The sequence below is a fragment of the Dermacentor andersoni genome, chromosome 6, assembly GCF_023375885.2.
Source record: "Dermacentor andersoni chromosome 6, qqDerAnde1_hic_scaffold, whole genome shotgun sequence".
Lineage (NCBI taxonomy): Eukaryota > Metazoa > Arthropoda > Arachnida > Ixodida > Ixodidae > Dermacentor > Dermacentor andersoni.
In genome coordinates, this window is record NC_092819.1 from 144,738,138 (window position 1) to 144,760,463 (window position 22,326).

The window sequence follows — 22,326 nt, forward strand, 5'->3', positions numbered from 1 at the left end:
TTTGTACACTGACGCGGCCCGCTACCCAGAGAGGCGGGCCATGTGTTTAGCTGTAACTGACAATATAGACGCGCTTAGGGTGTGTGCCACAGTTCTAACAACGCACAGCTGCTCAGCAGAGGAAGGGGCAATAGCCATGCCTCGACCCTTTCCGCACAAGACACCCCCATCACCATAGTGACAGACTCGCAGGCTGCCTGCCGGGCCTTCGTGCAAGGACTCGTGACTGCACACACACAGACATCGAATTCTCTCCTCTGTCCCCCCTCCCACGTTACACAGGTTGCGTATCGTCTGGACTCCTGGACACGCCTCTCTCCATGGTAATGAACGCGTTAATGCGGTAGCCCGAGCTCTGACTGGCCGGGCACCATCGGAAGAGCTGTCCAAACCAGACGACACACCGCCACAGCCCCTACAGTCCACCGAGACGCTCGAGTACTACCGACAAAGTCGCCATAACTATCCCCCTCTCATCCTTCGCTTAATAGGGCAGATGCCGCTGTCTGGCGGCAACTGCAGACCAATTCCTTTCCTTGTCTCCCGATGCTACATATCTTTCATCCCACCCTGTACCCTTCCTATTGTCCCCACTGTGGGGCCAAACCCACGGTGTATCATTCCATATGGGAATGCCCTAACCCTTCAGGGGTTCCTCCTATACCCACCCCTACCCTTTCCTCTTGGGAGTCTGCGCTGCTCAGCACAAGCGAGCAGGAACAGCAACGGCTGATCCAGCGAGCTCGCGCATGGCAATGGAGCCCTGGACTGAGGGCCCCACTCATCGAGGAAATTTTCTACTTGCTTTACGAAATAAATGTTTATTCTCTCTCTCTCTCTCCATGCAGCCAAACAGCTGCCCCTTAACGCCGCGTGCATCACTTGGAGTAGGGGTGTGCATATTTTGCAAGTGGAACACACAAGCGACTGCTTTTTTTTTTTGACCGCCACGAGACTTATGACGCGCGTCCGCGTTCCATGACGCCCGCTGTTACGTCAGCTATGGAATCTCGAGCTTTACTCGAGCTCCGAGCGCAAGCTACCTCTGCTCAGCGAAGCGCGGGCGACCTCTCTTCCTTGCTCACGCAAACAAACAAACAAACAAACAAACAAACAAACAAACAAACAAAAGAAATCCCCGGCGGCACGCGCAACCCAAACGCGCAAATGACGGGGCCGCCCGCGCGCTTATTACACGTCGGTTGTTTGCGGGCGCGTTCGATCGACGACCAACTCGGTGTCGCGCGCCGGCGCCACCCGGCTGCTGCCAGCAATGCCGGAACGTCGTCCCCCGACCTTTGCACGCCGGCCAGCCAGCGCTGCGCCCCGATTCTTCCGGGAGCCGCTACGCGGCGGCTGCGCGCACCCACGGCGCCGCCGAGTCAACCCCGCTCTCCTTTTGCACGAATTTGTATTTTTCCCCTTCGGCTCGTGCCAGCCATGCAACGCTTCCCAGCGACAAGCATCCCTGGCTGCTCGGTGCAGACAAGGACAAGCGCTCAACGAAAGCGAGGGAGGAGCAGCGGCAGGCGGCGGCGCGGATCACCTGACGTCACCTGTTGGGGAAGGGAACTGTGGCCACTCACTACCACGTTCAACATGGTGTAACTGTTCAGTGCGGCTTCAAAGCCGCGCACGTCGTTGACACGCTATTTAGAACGACTATTTAGGCCCCGCTTTTCGGCAGCATCGTGCAGCATGGCGATAACTTTGACGTAATAGAAAAGGAAGAAATGATTCTACTTTCGAGGTGCAGGTGTCGCGAGAATCGAGAGTTATATGTTCAAATTGGCCTTAACAGGCACATGAAAGCAGGGGGAGTGTTTCTCAACCGGCAGGATGGCGAAACTGCGGTAGCGTGCTCACCCGACTCTGCTGATGTCAGACCTACCTGGCGGTGCACCTGCGAGGCCGTTTCAAGGTAAACACGCGCCCATTGGCCGAAGGCGTCGGCGCGTCTACGCAAGGCGAGACCAGATGGCGCCACAGCCGCGCGCTATTCGCCACTCCTTGGCCTCGCCGGACGGCGCAGACGAGTTCCTGGCGAACCGTTCGCGACTGTAAACATGGACATGGCGCCGGGCGGGCGTCGTCGTATTATTTCCAGCGGCCTCCCTTCCCTCGTAGGCCGTCGCTGACGGGCTTTCCTATGACGTCAGCGCTCAAGGTTGTTTGTAAATCTGTGGCATTCTGTGCTGCTGCTGCGACGAACGACGCGGCGGTGGCTGTGGTGGTGCGTGCGTGGTGTTTGTGCGCTATAACGAAGAGGGCTATCCCTGGCGCGAGTTCGTGAATGGTGTCGGTGGCCGTGCGTGAGGCGACGATGAGTGCGACCACGGCGAGGCCACCGCCGAAGCCCGGATACGACGCCGCGTCCTCCACGACTACAGTAGCGCGACGACGAGCCTGGGCTGCGTGCGCGGCGCGGGCCCAACAGCCGTGCCACGTCGAGGAGCAAGCCTTCTTCCCACGACTCGCAGCAGCAGGCAAGTCGAGGTTCAGCTAAACGCACCCTCCTGGCACCCGCTCCTGATCGCGCTCGGAATCCGCTCGGCCTTGCGATTCACAACTCGCGGTTACTGGCCGATGTGGGAGAACGGCGGGTTTCTCCCCGAATGCGGCCGCAAAGCGAAGGAACGATGTGCTGGTGGGCCGGGCGAGGCGTGAGTCACGGGGCGCCCGCCGTTGGGAAATACCTTATTTACCATGCATGCCATTGGAGAGGTGGGCGAGAAGGTGTGTGTGTGTGCCTGCTTGAAAGAGAGAGCGGTTGGTGTGGGAAAGAGAGAGAGAAGCGCGCCCGGGGACGCCGTCTTCTCGTCTGCCGAGGGGGCAGCTGGCCAAGCTTGCACGGCCTCGCTGTGTGCCCCGAAGCGGTTGCAGCAGCGAACCTAGCTTGCCGACGGCCTCACTCTCATATACGCGCCTGGAACCGGGGAGTGTAAGGTTGCTTTTCGCTTCTGGTTTTGTTTCGTCCTCTCCCTCCGCCTGGCCGCAGCCTTCGAGCACCTACTAACCAGTCGACGGCGGAGAGGCAACCCTATCGCTTCGCCTATCGCGCACAAAACATCCCGGCGACGACGTCGTCGTTTGAGGCGGCGGCCGCCGAGCGATGTCGCGTCGCCGGAGTTCGTGTTTTTTTCTTTTCCTTCCCTCCCTTGTCCCATCGCTCGCGCGCGTTCCTGCGTGTCACCTCGTTCGTCCCGCCTGCGTACTATTACGCACGGGGCGAGCGAGGGAGCGCGCGTTCGGTTTGCGTGTCCGGCGGCGGCAGACTCGGGGAAACTCCGGCGCGCCAGCCAGCCAGCGGCGGCTGCGTCGCTTCGCCTCTGCGACGTCAGCGCTGGTCGTTGCCCGAGGCGACGGCGAAGTGCGACGGCGCAGCCTTCTTTCGACCTAGGGTCAGTGTGCCTCCGGTCGGAGATCGGATGGAACGAGTGCGAGAGAGGCTGACGGGGCTCATTAAATGGAGCCGTAAAACTGCGCAGGCGTATCCGCCGGATTCTCATTGCCGCTGTCACGCTGTTTGCTAGTGTTTGCAGGATGGCGTCGATGCGTACCCTATTTGTTTCTCTCCGGGCGTTGGCTGTGGAGGCGTAGTTAAGGTGACTAGCCTTAACCATAGCCTGCTATGCCTGAACGGCCCCGTTTAGGCCCGAGCTTGTTTGGAATCGAGTGTTGAGCCTGTTTCTAGTGTCGCAAGTTCCTCTCACATACAGCTCGCGTTCGCTTGGCCGAAGTTGACAGCGGTCAAGCAATTGCTGATAGGTGTATTGAAAAAACTGAAAGAAGAGAGCTAAAGGGAGTAATACTTTAGAAACTGTTGGTGTTGTTAGTCTTTTTGTGTAGCATGAAATTCTGCGTAATGCACAGGGCCATTCCGCTGGCCGACATGTTCTCCAACAAACTTGATTACGTGCACGTTAGTCTGCGCGCAATGAAATAAGTATGTTCGACATCGATCGTTACTCATTACGCGTCTAGATAATGTCGGTGCTTTATACATTGACATGTACTGTGGCATGTGACTGAGACGTCTACTAGCACTATTTTAGCGCTTAGAAATACCAGGGAGGCACGCTCTAGATCTACGCGACAATAATAGTGCGGAAGCTACGACGATCACTCTCGATGTAAGCGAATAACCCGAACGAACAAGGCTTTTTATTTGCCGCGCCGAGTTCGGCCAACTACGAGAACGTGGGAAAGAGTAAAGAAAATCTGTTCACTTTTAAAAATGTCGTTGAGTGTCGGCAGAACGAAATCGGCCGACTGTCGTCGTAGTGTCAATGCGCCTTTGCATAGCCGCTAGAAAGGTGCATGCCTGCGCGACCAGACGTCAGAACCAAAGCCGTTACTGGGAACAATACGGCGGTCGCAGAGGAGCTCCTGCAGGAAGCCGGAGTGTCTCTCGATAAACAGGCGGCGGTGAGACTGCGCAACTAAGACGTCCCGTGTCGCGCAGTTTCCTTTTTTTTTTTTTTTTTTGACGAGAACACGACCCTTGAGCCAACGGCGGGACTCCTCCGCTGGGCTTTCGCCTTCGGACTAGGTCTTGCGAGCTTGTCGCGCGCTCTAATTATAGACGCGCGAGCGCAAAGGCAGTCGCCACATTTTGCTATCTGACGCCACTCGGAGTGAAGCCCCCTCGTTGAAGGACTGCGATGACGCCTGCGGCAAGCGCTTAACTGAGAAACTTAACTGAAAGAAAAAAAAGACATCGCGCATCGGAGCCCGTCGTAATCAGCCTTCCACGAAGAGTTTCCTTCTCAAATGACTGCAGGGAATTCTGGCACTGCGTTACTTCACTTATCGTAGGTACAGAGAGAGAGGGGTAGGACGTAGAAAGGTGCAAAGGGAGAAAGAGAGAGAAACAGCACATGCACGCAATCGCTGCTGTCCACATCGCAGGATAACGGTTAGCACTACGTCGGTGCTCGAGTCGCTCGTGCAGGTTTGCTGGTCCGTGAGAACTCCCAACAGTGGATTCGTATACGCTTCGGCTGCGACGGCCTGTGGGGTCGGTATTCTGAAACGATTTGTTCTTTCAGTGGTCTTTCGTTGATACACTAAAGCATGCAGTCGCGAGCGTTTGTCTCTGCACATTGCGTCGAGGACAGTCGCACAAGATCCGTTCAAACGTCTCCGCGAGACAACATTCGTTACAGGCAGCGTTGTCAGCCATTCCATTGCGGAATGCAAACGATCTTGTATGGGCTACTCCTAACCATAGCCGACAAATTAGGGCAGCACGGCCTCGGCGGGCTCCTGGTGAGAACCTTAGCCTGCGGGACGAAGTCCACGCAGTGCATGTTTTGAAAACTTCCGATGTGTCACGCGCGGAGAGCGTCGTGTGACGTGCCAGCACGCGAAGCATTCTAGCTGCATCTGAGCTTGACGATGGTATCGATTCTTGCGGACCGACTTCAAGAGCTGTCCGGGCAGCGTTGTCGGCGTGCTCACTACCCAGAATGCCGCAGTGACTTGGCAGCCATTGTAACGTGACGACCGTTTCCTCGGCCTAGGTACGGATGAGCTCTCTGCTCTGGAAGATCATGGAGACCAGTTGTTCGTGTGTTCTGTGCCGCAGGTTGACAGCAAAGGCTTCGAATCGGTGAATACAGGCCGTCTTTTAGGGTTTTTTCTTTCCTGAGCAGACGTAGTGCAGCGTGAAGAGTTGCAATTTCCGCAGCCGTAGGTAACGTCGGGTGTCGCGTACTGAAACCAAACATGGTGACCCTCCCTGGGAACACGATGGCTCCTGCAGAGCCCTTGAGAGTGGCCGGCCCATCAGTATAAATGTGGACGCGCTCGAGGTGTCTCTCATGCAAAATGAGCAGAGATAGCCGCTTAAAGTCGTACTGACACGGTATTTTCGACTACTCATTTCTTGCGTTAAATGAAAGTCCTGGACCTCTAAACCCTAGAAAACAAATAGTGACAAGCCTCGAGCGTCGTTAATAATTGCATACAATAGCTTTTCTACCGGTAGTTTTGGTTTCGTTTCCAGGAGGATACTGTGTCGCCACCACGCGGTCGCGACACAGTATGTGGGAGCAGGACATTTGCGGTGTTCTCGTGTTCGCTCGGCCATAGGCGCCAACTGCGGGGGAGCTCCGGGGCCCGAGCCCCCTCCGGAGTTTCCCGGGGGGGAGGGGGGGTTTGCCGGGGGGTAGTTCTCCCGGACGATGCCGAAGCCTCTTCCTCCTCCCCCCCCCCCACACACACACACCTAAAGTGCCATTACCAGAGCTTTGTCACCCACATAATTTGAGGTTTCTTTTGACTGTGGGCTACCTTTTCGCTTGAACTTTTACTGGGGCCAATAGCTTGCTGCATAATTGTTGGCGCGGACGTACACGACTTCAATTTATACTTTCACTTTATTTCTGCAAATCATGACAATCTTGACGTGCATTAGAACTACTAGTGGCGGCTGCCTCATCCGTGTTTTCTCACTTCAACATTGGTTTATATTTATACTGTAAACAGCATGCACACACGATATATTTAAATATACACACAGGACAAAGTTTGTTATATTTTTGAAAAAGATGCAGGTAGCCAATCAAGAGTTATTTTTAAAGGCGTAGATAGCCTATGCTTAGAGAATGAATATGTTGCTGTATGTTCACCACTGTTGGGGCCTCGGTGCCGACGCCCGTTATTGCAAATGGGTCGCAAGCCCCAAGGGTAGCGTTGGCCTGGCGGCCTGGGGCACTGGAAGCATCCGAAGGTCCCGGTAAAGCATGAGAATACTGGTAACAGAACAACTTGTTTATTCTAACATAGCAAAAGAGCGGCCGGTCTGGTCGACCGAAGTGGAGAGACGGGAGAGCACGTAACTCAACAGTACAAATCGGAGCCTCTCCCCTGGCGTCCGGGGGCAGCTGCTCTTATACTCTCGGCGTCGCGGTCCAAAAGGGAAGGTCACGGGATGAAGGTCACGGGACGGCGGAGCATGAGCCCACGACGGCGCGCACGGTCGAGCCGAGAGACCTGCTGAACCGAGTGTAGTGACGCATCGCCAACCCTCACACACGACGGCGCGAACGGTTGAGCCGAGAGACCTCCAGGCTCCTCATTCGGGGAACTCCGCTCCCCGGCTGCCGCGCTTTGACAATCGAGGGCACACACACACACACGCACACACGAAGACACGTGGCACTGAAACACGCCTGGACACGCTTGGCGGGTAGGCGTTGCGGCGGCGTCGAACGGGCCAAAATGTCCGCCGTTTTGAACAAAGCCCCGGCGTCCGTTGCATCCGCGCCGGCATTACCGCGCGTTGTAGGCGAAACGTAACACCACGCTTCAAATTGCTGTGGGCGCTTTTTTGACCATGGAAAAAAAAAAAAGCCTATAAACTTCAGTGACCCTTTCAGCAGACTTTTGCCAATGGTGTGTGTGAAATGCACGTGAATCGTGTGTGACCCAGTATTGCTTCTCTTTCCAGTAAGCAATGCTAACTACTCATGAGAAAAAAAAACATTTCTAATAATTTTCAACATTTATCAGGGTTGTGCGCAGATGGAGCCAATTTTCGCACAAACGCCTAGTTAAATTTTCATAATGCACACTATTGAAGGGACTCCACACTGTGTAAAGCGCAATCGGCACCAGTACCAGTGGTCGCTCAATGTGTAGTTCGGAATTTACGCCGGTGCTATAATCGGTCCCATCTTCTTCGCTCACACATTGACTGGACAGCGCTACGTGAACGAAATCCTTGATGGAGTGGTAGATGAGTTTCTCAGCGAAGTCCCGCTGTCACCTCCTCCAGTTCTGTGGTATCAGCAAGATGGAGCGCCCGCACACAGCAGCAGCCGAGCACGAAATTGGCTGGATGCTACTTTTCATGCGCAATAGATTAAAAGGCACGGGCCTGTAAATTGGCCGGCTAGGTCACCTGACCTCTCTCCGCTCGATTTCTTTCTTTGGGGTCGTGTGAAAGATCGTGTTTACATGATCGAGACAGACGTCAGAATAGTTCAAGGCAAGGATAACGGATGTCTGCCGTAGAATCCCAGCGTCGGTCATCAAGAAAGCCACTGAAGTTGTGACAAAGCGGACTCTGTACTGCGTAACCGCAGAAGGAGACCTATTCGAATACGTCCTCTAGGCAGCAGCTCGTGTTCAACGGCGCTTACGAATTCATAGATAATAAGGGCACACTGAAATATGATGTTTATTTTTGTGTGTGTGTGTATGTGTGTGTGCAGACATCCTGATTGCCAATTCGGCTTAATGAGAAGTGGTACATTTACTTTCTTGAACGCATCGGCTTCGTCTTGTATCTACACGTTGCTCGCTTCCCGGTATGTTTATTTCGCTTTCATTTTTTGAGACGAGCCTGTTTTTGCTGCACGTATACACTTGCATGAAAAGTAAAATGGTCACTTTAATTTGGCGTTGGCCCGAAGCAAGTTTGTGGTGCGAAATATAACCTCACGCGAACTCTTTCGATGCGCTGCGAGCAATGCCGGGATTTTGAAACATTCCATGCCTATTCCACTTCATTTCGCATTTCGTGCAAGGTCAGAGCGGCGCTAAGGCCGCGCTATCCAAGGGCTTTTGTTGTCAATGTGATCAGTCGGCCTTGAGAGACACGGCATTTAGATGTCATTTTATGGTGTCTACAAATGCCTCATTGACACTTTGAAAGTTAGGACAGTACAGTACTTCTCGAGTTAGATAATTAATTGCAATTACTGAATTAAATCTCAATAACGAAAGAATTACTGGTGGCTACTTTAATGTACTGGAAACACTATGCACTAGGTTTTTTTCGAGTAACGCAACTGCTCTTTTTGTAAGTCATGGTGCATGACAATTGGTGCTTTGTAAGTCTTGGTGCTTGACAACTGTATCCTGTATCCTGTATCCCTCAGTAACCGAAATGAGACCAAGCCGGATTAACTCGAAATCAGAATAAACAGCTGTCATGCGCATCAGTGCTTATACTCGGACTCACACGCAGAAAAAAGGAGAGAGAGAGAGAGAGGCTGCAGTTTCGCCGGCAAGGCGAAGCAGCATTAGTGACAGCCAAGTGTGCGACAATTACACGAACGAAGAGTACACCACCGAGAGGACTTGAACTGGTGTAAATTGAACTGTCTCCTACGATGAGGTCTTGTATGTACTCATATGACGCCGTCACTTCAGCGCTGAATTTTTCGAGGTAACACGAAGTTTGTTCAAGGGCAAGATTATATATATATATATATATATATATATATATATATATATATATATATATATATATATATATATATAGTACAGAAAGCTGGTCGAGCCCCCCCCCGTATAAATGAAATCTCTCCGCCTATGCTGCTACATCGGCCCACGCAGCGAGTAATAGCATACGAGGCGACTGCGCGAGCCGGAGCGAGTGTCGCCAACATCCTGCGCCCACGTGACCGCATATTGTCTCGTGACGTCACAATATGACATCACGACATCTTGCGAATAGACGAAAATATCGCGTCAGTACCCGTTTAAGAGCAGGAGCGGACAGCTCGGACTTTTTTTTGTTGTCTGATTCCTGGTACGGTGCACTCTGGGTCGAACCACACAACGAGGAGTCGATGGCATAGATGCCAGAGTGAAGCTTGTTGTAAGACTGGTGCTACGAGCAAAAATTGTAGCGCAGAATGACGTGCGCGGTCTTCGTGAAGAAATTGAGGCAAGATGGCGGGAACCGACTCGGGCGAGGTGCCTGATGAGCAGCCTCAGCACTCGAACCGCATTGTGTGTTTGTATTGAGTAGCCACGGCCGATTGCACTGGTTGCCGCTGTTGGAAGCGCATCTTGGGAAACCGGGGCAGGCCCTGAGAGCCCGAGATTGAGTAGCGGGCAGTGTGCCAAGATGTGTGCTGCGAGCGTTAGCCAGTGTGCGGACGAGCTGAAGCTCATGCAAGAAACTGTGGCTTATTGGCTAGTCGTGGTATCGGAATGAACTAACATTTTATTTCTTAAAGCTGCGGTCCTGCATGTCGCGTTCAGAAATTTAGTGTCTGGAAGGCACAACCAAGTTAATAGCTGTAACCGCACCGTCAAACATTACCTCGCACTCGCCAAAATTTTCTATTCATGCGTGTTAAATGTTTTGTGGTAGTTGAACAAGAAAGGTTGCAGAAGAGAGAGAGAGACATAAAGCTTATTTATTTTTTGCTCAGTGGATTAAATTTGGCAGACCCCTTCTCGCGATGAAGGTCTAGGGTAATGCGTTTAGCATTGAATCGATATAGCGACACAACGCGTTGGCACCGCCGAAACGCGTTTTGTGTGAGGCGCGCACTGCGGCGGAACTCCTGCTTCGCTACAACACTCGGCGCCATCTAGCGCCGCCGCCGCGAAGCCTGCGCGTGGCCTCCGAGATGCATGGCGCGCCGGTGCGTGCGAACGCTGAGAATTGTTCCCTCGCTGGCCGCGCACTCAGTGGCGCATACTCGGCGACCCAAGTTGGCGAGAGGTTCATTAAAAGGAGGGACGACGTACCCAGTAAGACAAATTTTTTTTCGTCGTCATCCTAGAGCTGCGCATTCCGAGTGGCAGATGCCTAGTTACCCAAGTTCGCGCGAAAGACGTTCGTTGAAGAGTGGCACACACCTACTGGCACATGCGCGGTTAACCAAGTTGACACCAGAGAGATTCATCGAAGACCAGCGAAAACCGAGTGGCACATACGCAGCGCTCCTATAGTCGGCGTCAAATGGAATTTTTTTTTTTTTTCGAACAGAGATACCTACGTAGTCCTCCGTCTACAGGGACCTATGTCGGCGTGAAAAAGGTTCGTCGAAGAGTGGCACGCACGTACGCATTGCCACACACGTACACGGCCACCCGTTGGTTGGTCCGAGGGATGGTTTCAAGCCCTGTTCCCTCAGCGCAACAGGCCGTTGCGCGAGCCATTCGACCGTGGGCCATGTAGTGAGCCGGGAAGGCGGGAAGACGGTTAGATGCAAACAAACGTAGATAAATAGAAATATTTAACCCCCGAAAAGCGCGTGAAGCTTTCTGTGTGCGCGCAAAAAAATTAACGCATTAAAAAGCTGATGAAGAGTGTCCTGTACAATTGCAACATTGTATGTACTGACATGCCTCAAGTTTTTCCGCCCAGAAAGTCGGAAGAGCTGGGAATTTGCTTTCAGGCGTTGTTTCACGTATAGGCCACACGAGGGCTCCAGAAGATGGCTCTATCGGTGGTAATACCAGGAAATATGCGTGTCTCTTTTGCGTAGGAAATCATCTGCCCGTACGGATGTTGTGGCATTCTTCGTTGCTAATCTCGCTCTCTCTCTCTCTCTCTCTCTATATATATATATATATATATATATATATATATATATAGTACATGCCCATGCAGAATCATTACGAATTGTTGGATTTCATAAGGCAGTACATTGTTGAAAATGGCCAGCTTGCAAAGTCGCAAGGCTGTTGGAAGCCATACGGACCAAATTTAAGCAAAACCGTGTGCGTACTCTGCACATCATTTCCGTGCTGCGTGACCCGCCATGCCTGCAGCTCGCGTGGACACTGGGGCCGGAGTTTCCATTGGTAAATTTTATTTTGTGGGAAACCGTGGCGCAGATCCCTTGTATACGGATCTCGACGCAATCCGGAAGGGGCCGCACTGACCGCAACGTTTTCGCCATCGATACCATCTGTCGTGACCGGTTGGGTAACGGACGTGTCCCATGTCGTGTAAGGCGCAGCGCCGGAACGCCCTGCGGTCGTTTTTCATACGAAGAACGTCGCCTCTCCAGCAAATCGGTGTGTGGAGAGTGCGAAGGGGTGGGGGAGACGATTCCGCTCTCCGTCGTCGCTCGCAGGTTCTTGCGACACGGCGCGGGCTCCGATTGTGGCTGCAGAGAGATAAGGGCACGTGCGCGGCCCGACCGATGCCGACGGACGCGGTGGCACTTGACACGTTTGCTCCGAGCGGTGGTCGCTATCGGGGGCGGCTTTCTCTCTCTCATTTTGTAATTTATTTTCTCATCGCTGAGTGCGCTCGAGTGGCGCAGCTACAGAGTGTGCGGACAGGCTGGCCTGCACATCGCTATCCGTTGACGCGCTGCCGTTGCGCGCCTTGTGTAACCGTCGACGAGTTCGCGCCTCGGTTGGACTATAAACTTGCTGTACGCATCGTTAAGGGCACAGTCGAACCCGGTTACAACTAAAGGGCGTATGCGCTGAAAATGGTTCGGTATATCCGGTAGTTCCGTATATCGAAACTAACCCGTGACGAACTTCCGTGATGTGCTATCTTTTGTGATGCAATCTTTCTTGTTTTTCGTTTTTTTTTTGTGATGGGTGTGCTATCTCCAGTGTCAAAAAAATAAAGGGGAAGGAATCCACTTATCAAAACTACGCGTTGTAACTTTTTGCAATGTGGCTGTGCATGAAAAAAAAAGGAAGCAACTTTCATACATTGGCATGCCGGCGCCTTTCTGGCTGTGGCAGTGAGAGTTCGATATATATGAGCAGTCCTTTATGAGGCACTTCTTTTAACACAAGTGCCGGCCATTTAGTGACGCGTGTTCGGTATTGAGAATAATTGGCTTCGTCCCCGTTCGTTATATCCGGATTCGTTATACCCAGATCCGTTACATCTGGTTTCCAGTCTAGCAGCGAGCCGGGCGAGTTGGCGTCCGTCCATTTTGGAAAATGTACAAAGAACGAAGGACACGACAATGGTGGAAGGACAGGACACGTCATATGTGCGCGTTGTCCTGCCCTGTGCGCACCCGCCGTGGTTGCTTAGTGGCTGAGTTGTTGGGCTGCGAAGCACGAGGTCGCGGGATCGAATCCCGATCACGGCAAGCGTATTTCGATGGGGGCGAAATGCGGAAACACCCGCGTACTTACATTTAGGTGCACGTTAAGGAACCCCAGGCGGCCCAAATTTCCGGAGGCGCTATACGGCGTGCCTCATAATCAAATCGTGGTTTCGCCACGTAAAACCTCATTATTTTTTTTTTCGTCCTATGAGCCTGCGACAGTCTTAAAGCATTGAAAGAAAGTGTGCGCGATCTTTCGAAAGAGTGGGAATTTAGCAGAGGCGCGGTCGAGAAATCTTGCGTAGACAACTGCTTAGTGGATTCTATTATGGACAGTAGTGTAAACCTGTTTGTGCCTGAAACGTACAGTTCAAAGTATGTTTGTAGTTCCTCTCGCACTGTGTTTCACACTTAACACGCAACGCTGCGGAAGCGGTCAGAATAGTATCACTCCGCGCGTCTCGAGGCACAATGTTTCTCACTCTCTCTTTTTCTCGACGCTTTCTACCGAATAACTTCTTCATATATTAAAACAAGTTGGTTGCCGGCTGTATCTATGAACCAGAGTATAACTATATCATATTCAGTGTATATGGGAGGTACAGCTTGGACCCCGCGTAAGCTACCCCACTAAACACAGCAAGAAGAGTGTATAGACATCGTATAGTCTTATTATCATAGACCTCACAGGAGGCTATAGACCAATCATGGCTGGAGATTGCGCTTAAGTTGCAGTATGAAATTTGGAGGCACTTTTTATCTGGCGAATTCATGGGACTTCGTATCCCACCTTTAAAAAAAATAATAAAAAGAAGGTGCGGGGATCCAACCTCACTTGTTGCAGTCTACGTTAGGCGAACCTTTGTTGGAACGTTTAAATAAACGCTACGCAGAGAAACGAAGCTTGCGTCGTGCGATTTCATTTTATTTGCAACTGTACTCGCAACTGTACTCTTCACGTTCTTTTTTTTATTTGTGTGTCTCTGTGTGTGTGTGTGTGTGTGTGTGTGTGTGTGTGTTTGTGTTTTCGTTTGGCTTCGCGGTTAACGCTAATGTAGCTTTTTTTGTCTCTTGCACCGCGTTTTTTTTTTTTTCCAGCGCAGCGAATACACACCTGCCGAGCGAGACATTTGTTGTTGGCTGTGAGAGCATGCTTCGCTCCCATGCGTGACACAGCTGCAAATGCCACACATACCCACAGTGCGAGTTTTTTTTTTGTACGCATGCTCAGCTTTATCCACGCTCTGTGTGTCCACCCAATCCACCCAAGCGCCCACGCTGCGCCGTGGAGATGCCCGCCAAGTGACCGCAGATTACAATTTGTGAACTTTTTAATTATTGCTTGTATCGCAAACATGTCATTTACAAAGTTGTAGGGCACCTCAAATAACCCCGGAATCACGCATTTGTTTAGCGCTCAGCTTTGGCTCGTTGGTTTTTCCGAGAACAAACAAAAGCGCGCGCAAGAATCAAAATACGAAATAGATGCGCGCTGGCGCGCCGCTGCTCAAGCGCTTCCCGAACAGCCACGGATACACGGCTTTACTAGCGGCGGCAGCTCGATACAGGGCTTCAAGCTGTGTGATGGTCGCGGTATCATGAGAACACGCCGCTGACCCATTGATAAGCGTAGCGGAGCCGTAGGGGGGATTTCGAAGCCGGAAAATCATGAGAGCGCACTGGGGCCGTAATTTTGCACACTCATCTTGTTCTCTAGATAGGTGCGTCCGGAACGTATGCTCGTTTTACTCTCTTTAGCAATAAAAACAAACCTTGCGCAAGCTTTGTACATCTAATGCGTGTTGGAGGATCTGTACTGCCAGCATATGCTGTTGTCGATTACGTAAATTATTTTTGCTTGACGTGTCAGTGCGCGCACGATAACGGGAAATCTCAACGGCACCCCGCCATTGACCTGCTCTTCAAGAAGACAGTCGTGCCCTTCACGAATGATCAGAAGGCTAAAACGGTTCCGGCTCTGGGGGCGGCGCACGGCGACAGGAGGAAGGCAGCCAAGCTATTCCCGATGTGGCGCTGTGGAGGACGGCCTAGTCCGTCAACAATACTCAGAACCTACGAAGTCCTTTGCGAGACGGGTAGCTTCAAAAGAAAGCGACACAGGACTGCGATGGTAGCTCAAGAAGTGGAGACGGATGTTTTGGCATTCTTTGCCGTTAACCCTCACGGTAGTGTGCGCGACGCCCGTGCGGAGGCCGGAACCTCAAAGTCATTAGTGAGGAGGATTACAAAAAAAAAAAGTCATATGCACCCGTACCATGTACATCTCCATCAAAAATTTGAAGACCAAGATTTGGAAACAGATTGGACTTTGCCGATTGGATTTTCACGAATTGTGAAGAAGAACCGGAGTTTTCTCACTCGCGTGCTTTGAACGAGGCTAATTTCTCCAGCAACGCACATGTTAATATTCGCAACAGGCACTGCTTGAGTGATAGGAATCCCTACAGGCTGACACAAACACGACACCAATACCAATCGTCGTTTAATGTGTGGTGCGGCATTTTTGATAGCAGCAGCATCAGACCCATCTTTGTTGACAACACACCAACGACGCAACGCTATACACGTCAACGACATCCTCGAGGGCCCCGTGAACGACGTCGGTTGCAACGTTCCACTTGCGCGCCTTCGCGACATCTGGTTTCAACACGACGGTGCTCCCGCGCATAGTAGTAGTCAGTCTGGAGCGTGGCTCGACAAGCTTTTTCCTGGACAGTGGATTGGCCGGCAGGGACCTGTACCCTGATCTGCAAGGTCGCCGGACACAACACCGCTGGACTTCTTGTGGGGCTACGTGAAAGATCGCGTGTATAGCAGCGAAACCACCACACCGGATGGCCTAAAGGCAAAAATAAGCAGAGCCTTCCGCGAGATGCCAACGTCGTTGGTGTTAGAAAAAGTGTTAGAAAAAAGCAAGTGCTGTATTGCTTCAGACGGTGACCTGTTTGAGCACGTGCAGTAAGTGGCAGTGGAAAATAACCGCTCAGCACTGGTCTAAAACGTGACTGTTTAACGCATTTTCATCGTGTCACCCTATCCTTACATAAAGAGAAGGTTGCGACAAAGATATAAATAGGTAAAAAACCGCTTTGTTTTGCCTCTTTTTCGGAGTTCAAGAGACAAATGGCTAAACCAGTTGCACCTCTGGATGTTTGTTTGTGTGTGTGTGTGTGTGTGTGTGTGTGTGTGTGTGTGTGTGTGTGTGTGTGTGTGTGTGTGTGTGTGTGTGTGTGTGTGTGTGTGTGTGTGTGTGTGTGTGTGTGTGTGTGTGTGTGTGTGTGTGTGTGTGTGTGTGTGTGTGACGCCTTACGCACTTCTTCGTTTATTTTTTATTGAAATAAACTCCTGAGAACCTCCTTTCTTCCGAGAGCTGCCTTTTTTTTTTCTTTTTTCGTGCTCTTTTGCGCGCCGTTTTAACGTTGGTTGAATTTCTTTTGTAGCTTTGTTTCATGATACGCGAAGGTTAAAGCTATCCCGAGTGCCTCATGATCGAGCACAACATTCTTGCCTTCGCAGATGCTGACGCTTATCGCGCCGCGCTAGTTAGGCCGCGAAACTCTCGGAGCCATGCCACACGACGAAGCCTTGTACGATGCGGCGATAAACGAATGCAGTTATATATCTTTCAAAGGTTGCTTGGAGGCGCTTGAGTAGCAGCGCGGGAGCGCGCATCTATTTCACGTTTCGCGCATTTCGCGGGCTTTTACTTGTTCGTGGAAAAAATAACCAGGCACACTTCAGCGCGTAATAAATGCTTGATTCTGAGGTTATTTAAGGTGCCCTACAACGTTGTAATTGACATGTTTGCGATTGAAGCAGTGATTGAAAAGTTCACTAATTAAAATCAATTAATTAATTAACACTTCGTGATTAAAAAAAAAGAAACACTGGCTGTAAGCACACACTGTATGCAGTCGGTACGATTTCTCTAGAGCTATTGGGGATCTTCAAAATCTTGGACCAAGTTATCTGGGACACCCGGTATAAACTTTCGATGGCGTAAGAAAGACTTCCCATAATATTATTATCGATAGCGCTCGCGATCGTGTTGCGATATTTCGCTATGAAATTATCGATCCCGCAAAAAAAGAAAAAACGACGTTACTACGACAGTTGGCTGACAGTGTGATCGATAGTTTTGTAATTCTTGATTCGTGACGCACCGCACATTCAACGATAACTGACCATCAGTAACAGTCAGTTCATGCAGTTGGGAACAAGCAAAAAAGTCGCCAGTATATATATATATAATGAAATACAATGCTTGCAAATGTCAGCAGATCACATGATCAAACAACCAGCGAATGAATAAATAACTAAATATATCCAACAGGATGTGAAAGAATAGGTAAAAATAAACACGGCGCGGCTCACGAAATGGAACTTAAGGCTGTATTTAGAGGATGGGAAAAGTAACAGGTAATGCGCATAACACCATGTGCACCGTATACTTAAATCTCGCGAGAAAGAAGAAAAGAAAGCCATTTCACGACAGCTATAACAATGGAACTTTTGAAGACGAGCAAGAGCGTTTAAAAAATGTATGTAAAAGGCGAAAAATTCGCTCAACAAAAGTCCGGGCGAAAGAAAAGACAAGAACACTCGGCGAGATCACCGACCAGCTCGAGCGGGCATGCCAGAACCGCGGGGAAGAAAGGGAAATAAGCGTTCGCTTTATACGAAAGCGTTCGCTTTATACGAAAGCGATCGCTCAATAAAGCCGAAGCGAAATGCCGCCCAGTAACGCAAACCTCACTCTCGGCACTCGAGAATTCACCTCGCAAAGAGAAAGGACGCGTGGATATATATATTCGAAGCGATCACTGAGCAGCTGTGCAGTAATCCTCTTCGCGTTTCAGCCACGGCAGCAGTTTTAAAGTTGAAAACTGCAGTTTTTCGGGTCCGAGCTCCTTCCATTTCGCCGTCATCGAAAGATCGTCTCCTGATCGTCAGCCATTCCCCTAATGACGAACAGAAAGTTTAAAAAAAATTATGGAGATCCGACACGCATGTTGTGATCAACGTGAAACGAAGCTCGAGCGAGATGAATAATTAAATGCTGCGCGACTAACGCCGATGCTTAACACGTTATCATGCTATAATGTGTTACGTGTTTGTGTGCGGAGTGCGTCACTATAGTCTCAGCTTCGTTTTGAGCGCTACTTGACAATAGCGTCCCCGTAATGACCACGTCGTGTCGCGTCTCCGAGGTCGGGCACAAACATCTGTGGCCATAACAGCTGTTTCTACTACGCCAACATCTTTCGCGCATGTCTGTATTCCTCTTCGCAACATGGATGCGTCAGTGCGTTCCCACTGGCGGAAGGTAACGAAGGAAACTCAGAATTTAGTTGTTCGTTTCTTCATTTCTTACAGCCGTGTTTCTTAGAAAACAGCAGGCGGCAAAACGCCGTCGATCGTTGCACCGGCGCAGCGTGCCGAAACTAAAAAAAAAAATTAAAATTAAAATAGCCAGAGGAAAGAAAACGAATGATGCAAGTTCACCTATGCATTCACGACAGCTGCGAACGCAGTTTTGATGACTACTGCGCTGTGCGGCTTCGGTTTGCGAGCGCGTCTACTGGGGATCTTTATTCGTGAAAAAGGTCAGCGCTTCGCATCCGTTTCTCCTGTTTTGGCTGTGGTCCCCTATAAGAACTTCTGCAAGAAGGCACTTGGATCAAGGCGGATGTTTAATTGCTTTAATTGTTTAATGGTTTAATGGTTAACGGTTTAATTGTTTAAAGACACAATATTTAAATTTGAAAGTTAAGCTTTCTTTGACGCTCCCCTCCCCCTCCCTCCCCCCTCACCTTACCTTTAGGTGTTGCTGTAATCCCGAGTAGACAACAACTTGCGTCTCTTGGTATGCGCAGCTGAGTTTGTGCCAAGTGGCACACGGTGCAATATAATGTCTCAGTAAATTCCAATGTTCCGCATTAAATTGTTTAGTGTTTAACATTAAACGTCTCATTTGAATCATTTGACACTACGTTCACCGTCACTACGTAGAAAAACATTTCCGTAATTAGCGTATGCGCTTGCACGACATTTGCGCATGCATCAAAGAAAGCTTTGGTTAACGCCGATGCCCATACTTAAACGGGGGGTCCACCGAATTTTTTTTTTTTTTAGCCGCGGAACTGTTGCGGAATCGTTGAAACACTCTTAATAACAGTAGCGCAAATGCGAATGTCCGCCGCTGCTGTGAAAAATTATGTGTTAAAAGAAAATGTATCGTTTCATGTCGAATCCCCCGTCTAGACTTTTGTTTTATAAATTATTTAAGGGACAACAGACCGTCCCAGAAATGCACGGTAAAGTCTGCTAACCTATCCGGGATCTAAACTGACAGTAAAGAGAAAAATTATTAACCGCTTTAGTAAAGTGTCTTTAAAAACAAAAGCAAGAAATAGTGGTTATTATTTTTGCTTTCAGTAACCAGCTTCTTACCGTAAGGCTAATGGAAATAAAGCTTTAATATATATATATATATATATATATATATATATATATATATATATATATATATATATATATATATATAATCTTTCTGCTTAAGTGCCGGATTGATATTTATTGCGTTTCCATTACCGAGCTGCGAAGCGCATTGTGGCGATTAAGTCGAAGCTGGCGACGCGGAGCGGCTGTAAAACTGCACTTGGCGGCGGTTCATCGAAAAGTTGACGCTCGCGTCGCGTGGGCGCCTTTCGGCGCGTGTGCGTGTAGGAGAGACGAGCCGCGCGTTTCCTGGAATCCCCTCGCGTACACGCCGAACGTGTGCAGCTGGAAGGCGGCTAATGAATTTCCCTCCCAACGTCGCCTCCATTGCGCGCAAGTGCTCCGCTTGCGCAACGACGCACGCTGTGTTAGAGGCCGTCTGCTGCCGATCGAGTGTGAACGGCGCGAGTGCGCGCGACGGAGGCGTGGCTTGGCGTGGCGCGCCCCGAGTGGCGTCAGCGACGCGTGTGCGACTCTTGCGGCGTCGCGATGCACTTTTTGCTGACGTCATTGTTTCGCGCTGTCCTTTCTTCCTTTCTTTAACCATCGCTGGCCGGGCGGCTGAGGAGCCTCTGCCGCTCCGGAGCGGTTGAAAAGAACACGTGTAGGAGGAGTGCCTAAAAAGAATGTTTTGGCACTTTCGAATCGTCATTATGTTGTGCCGATTGAAGGTCCGGACTCTCCAGGAAAAGAAAAGAATAAATGCTGCTGGCGAGCATCGGAGCGCGGTGAATAACTGACTGTAATAGTACTTGTCTCCACGAAACCAGTATGGGGCCTCGGGAGGTGGTTGCGCCATGACGTCATGATTCATTTGCATGAGGCAAATAGCGCAGCAAAAAGAAACGCCCGTGGCACTCTCGTTTATTTATTTATTTATTTGTGTATTTATTTCGAGATGGACACTCGAGGCGTGTTCGCGCCTTGACCGTCCCGTGCATGTTGGAGGTCACGTGGTATCCGCCGTGCGTGGCAGGACGACGGGCGCAGGCGTGCAAAGGCAAGCCGAGGAGGCTGGTGGCTTCATGCGGCCCCACTGTCGGGTATCACGTGATCTCAGGGGCGGCACAGTTGAGACGGCCAAGGGAGCGGTAGCACGGAACGTTCACTTTGGTGCAAACACGCACGCTCCCCGCTGCCGGCGGTCCTCGTCAGACGCGAGCTTTGGGACCGCGACGTCTCTCCATGTGCGTCTTTCGGCACGTGACGACACGCTTGTTTGCCTAGTAAGCGAATGTTTACTGCGATTCATGCGACCTATAAAAATTTACGGAGCATCGATCTCAGGGAGTTAGTTATCTGAATGATGCCTAAGCATTTCGTAGTAACGATGTGGTGTTGAGTGAGTGCTCACTCTCAGCACTGTCGGCGCTCCTATGGCACTTCTGAAGCGGTCGTCTTGGCGCCATCGCGCTAAATGAGACATCGCTGCAGCGACACGAACTGCTGCGGAAGGCGGCGCCAGGTGTGCTGATGACGTTCCGATGCGGAACCGTAGCTGCTCCGCAGTTCTTGCTTACTAACGGTAGTGCGTGCCTGATTGCACACGTCACGGGCTCACAGAGACGCGCCCGTGCCATTGGTCGCGTGTTCGGCGTCGTCTTCTTCCACACTATCTCGAAAGCGATCGTCCTATACGCGAAGGAGGGACGGACGGACAGCTTTTTCGTTGGGTAACCATAGAAAAGCTTACGCATATAAAATTGCTAGCCTTGCTTCGTCTGACAGTCTACCACTGTGCTATCGCTGTCAGTCATCCGCCTTCCGGGCAGAGCTACTCGTTTTTAAATGCGTGAGCATTTCTATGGTTACCCAACGAGAAAACTGTTCGTCCGTCCCTCCTGCGCGTATATAAGACGATCGCTTTCAGCACAGAGGCAATTCCAGCTGTCGAAGACGACAACGACGAATACGCGACTCATGGCGCGGGCGCGTCTCTGTGACCACGTGACGTGTGAAATCGGGCACGCACCGGAACAACTGTTGGCTTGGGATCGGAACGTCATCGGCGCAACTGGCGCCGTCACGTGCAGTAATTTGCTTGCGTCATCAGTTCGCGTTGCGCCGCCTTCCGCAGCAGTTCGTGTCGCCGCAGCGCCGTCGCATTTAGCGTAACAGCGCCAAGACGACCGCAGCCACTTAGTGAAGAAGAACGCAAACGCAGGAAGGCGGAGTATCAGCGTGAATACAGATTACGCCAGAACAGGCACGTACCCAATGAGTTGCCCGGGGGGTGGGGCAGCCCCCCCCCCCCGGGCCACTTAATTAAGACGCATACCTCCCCCCCCTCCCCGCTCACGCCACCACTTCTCACACACGTTCCTAAAGCGCCGCCAAATCAATGTTGAGACTTGACAGCTATTCGGGGGTCAACATTTTGCTACCTTTTTCACTCCTTTTGGATGGCGGTATAGTTATCGGCGTCTCCTGGGATGTGAAGGCCAGTTTCCTCATCAGTTCGGTGCCCGCGCGATTAACTCGAGATGCATTCAATTGTCACCGTCTGTCTATTCAACGTTCACGTGCATCGTTGTTGCTTCGTTAGTTCAACCTGCTTCGTTTGAACTGATCCAGGGTCCAGGAAAGGGATTCGGTTCGTGGTCAGCCGTTTCGTATGCACGTGGAACGAGTTGCGGCCAGAGAAAATGCCTGTTGCGTTTAACTTTTCTTTCTGTTTCTTTATTTCCTCGAGTGACGACTCGCCACGACGCTGACAGATCCTCCGAACCATATAACCGTGATATGGGTTAGATAAGGTGGAAAATAAGATAATGCGAGACAGCGAAGAACGTTCCCGCGATGCTGAACGAAAACGACCGTCGCAAGCCCAGGCACTTCGGAACGAGCAACGACGCCAGACTCGCAACGCAAAAAATGACAACCGTTCCACTCTGTAAAGATGGAATGGCAGCGAAAGCACTTTGCCTTTCGTTTGAGAGCTTTGACTGTCGTCAGCTTTCGCTGTCATTCCATCTCCACAGAGATTCCATGGAATGGTAATTTTTCTTTTGTTAACGGT

The 22,326-nt window shown here is 50.9% G+C and overlaps 1 protein-coding gene across 1 annotated transcript in view; it reads left to right on the forward strand.

Moving 5' to 3' along the window:
* Positions 1 to 2,065: 2,065 nt before the first annotated feature.
* Positions 2,066 to 22,326, forward strand: part of shn (zinc finger protein schnurri) — a 146,620-nt gene continuing 126,359 nt past the window's right edge. Inside the window, exon 1 of the mRNA XM_050172214.2 lies at positions 2,066 to 2,486. The gene's annotated coding sequence lies outside the window, so the exon portion shown is untranslated. The remainder of the gene's footprint in view (positions 2,487 to 22,326) is intronic.